Here is a 2,918-nt window from a genome sequence, read left to right on the forward strand (position 1 = left end):
GTAACACCCCTCCTTCAGAGTGCAGGCACTGTACTTCCCATCTCCAGGACTCAAGTCCGGTCTGCCGGTTTCCCTGAATCCCTTCATAAATGTTACTTTGCTCACACTCCAACAGCACGTCGAGTATTAAAAACCATTTGTCTCCATTCACTCCTATCAAACACGCTCACGCATGCCTGATGGAAGTCCAAGCCACACGCACACAAAAACCTCCTTTAACCCCTCCCTCCAACCTTTCCTAGGCCGACCCCTACCCCGCCTTCCTTCCACTACAGACTGATACACTCTTGAAGTCATTCTGCTTCGCTCCAATCTCTCTACATGTCCGAACCACCTCAACAACCCTTCCTCAGCAATCTGGAGAACAGTTTTGGTAATCCAGCACTTCCTCCTAACTTCCAAACTACGAATTCTCTGCATTATATTCACACTACACATTGTCCTCAGATATGACATCTCCACTGCCTCCAGCCTTCTCTTCGCTGCAACATTCATCACCCATGCTTCACACCCTTATAAGAGCGTTGTTAAAACTATACTCTCATACATTCCCATCTTTGCCTCCTAGGACAAAGTTCTTTGTCTCCACAGACTCCTAAGTGCACTGCTCACCCTTTTCCCCTCATCAATTCTATGATTCTCCTCATCTTTCATAGACCCATCTGCAGACACGTCCACTCCCAAATATCTGAATACATTCACCTCTTCCATACTATCTCCCTCCAATCTGATATCCAATCTTTCATCACCTAATCTTCTCGTTATCCTCATAACCTTACTCTTTCCTGTATTCACTTTTAATTTTCTTCTTTTGCATACCCTGCAAAATTCATCCACCAACCTCTGCAACTTCTCTTCAGAATCTCCCAAGAGCACAGTGTCATCAGCAAAGAGCAACTGTGACAACTCACACTTTATGTGTGATTCTTTATCTTTTATGTCGACGCCTCTTGCCAAGACCCTTGTATTTACTTGTCTTACAACTCCATCTAGAAATATATTAAACAACCACGGTGACATCACACACCCTTGTCTAAGGCCTACTTTTACTGGGAAACAATCTTGCCTACAAGTCAATCACTTGACTTGTAGGCAAGACACTAAACGTTCTTGGTGCACCCAGGGTATATATATATATATATATATATATATATATATATATATATATATATATATATATATATATATATATATATATATATATATATATATATATATATATATATATATATATATATATATATATATATATATACATATATATATATATATATATATATATATATATATATATATATATATATATATATATATATATATATATATATATATATATATATGTATATATATATATATATACTATATATGTATATATATATATATATGTATATATATATATATACATATATAGTATATATATATATATATAGATATATATATATATATATATATATATATATATATATATATATATATATATATGTATATATATATATATATATATATATATATATATATATATATATATATATATATATATATATATATATATATATATATATACATATATATATATATGAATATATATATATATATATATATATATATATATATATACATGGGACTATACCTGTGTGTCCACACGGGCTGAAACCTATATCCATCACAGTGTGGGGCGACAGGGAGGAGCTGCTGACCACAGGGAGGAGTACAAGATCAGCAAGTACAGGGACATTAGCCAACAGTATCAATTTGTCCCAGTGGGATCAGAGACCTTGGGATCATGGGGAAAAAATGCCACACGTTTCCTTAAAGAATTGGGTTCCAGACTCATCGACACCACCAGGGACCCCAGGGCAGCCACTTTCATGTTCCAGCGCCTCAGCGTCGCCATCCAGAGGGGAAATGCTTGCTGCATACTTGGTTCACGTCCAGCCTCGGAGGAGCTGGAGGAAATTCATCATCTTTGATACATTGTGCCATTGTATTCATGTTCATGTTTTTTTCTGTAAATGTATTTTGTTTATTAATAAATGTTCACATAGAATATAAATATAGGGGGTGGTAGGAGTATATATATATATATATATATATATATATATATATATATATATATATATATATATATATATATATATATATATATATATATATATATATATATATATATATATATATATATATATATATATATATTTATACCCTGTGTGCACGAAGGACGTTTAGTGTCTTGCCTACAAGTTAAGTGATTACGTCGGCACTCTAGTCCTCTCTCAGTTTAGCTCTTTTTACACTGAATTATCTGAAAGCTATTATTTGCATCACCTGCTTAAACATTTTCCTCTATGACAGCTGCCATGTTTGCCAATCATGATATCTTAGTAACATTCTCAATACAAAAAATTGCTCGCTTAGATTGCTCTTATAGCTTATGCAAGAGGAAATATTTACTCTAATGTCTGAATTCTAACATACATTATATGACACAAAAGAGTTCAAGTTCAATGAACACTTTCAGTTAACTCAGGCTGCTACTACTTAATACGATACACACCTCACTAAAAATATATTCACAGAATTCCTGTATGGGTGTTAATAATATGGCATACATAATAGATGATGCAGACAAAGTCTTGCACCTAAGCACAAATTACGAACATGAAGACAGAGAAATAAAAGAAGTGGTTCAAATTCCGTGAAGACTTCCACTTCAGTCTATTTCGGATGCTGCCTCCTAATATGATACCCCACTTAAATAATCACATTGCACACATCGCAATGAATAATGAGGACAAGCTCTTACACATAAGCACAAATTATAATGAAAGTCATTTTAGAAAAAAAAATGAGTATGAAGCGAGTTCCAGCAAAGATGACATTAAGTAAAGTGGTTCATATATGAACTTGTATAAAAGAAA

Source organism: Cherax quadricarinatus, chromosome 79 (genome assembly GCF_038502225.1).
Source record: "Cherax quadricarinatus isolate ZL_2023a chromosome 79, ASM3850222v1, whole genome shotgun sequence".
Taxonomy (NCBI): Eukaryota; Metazoa; Arthropoda; class Malacostraca; order Decapoda; family Parastacidae; genus Cherax; species Cherax quadricarinatus.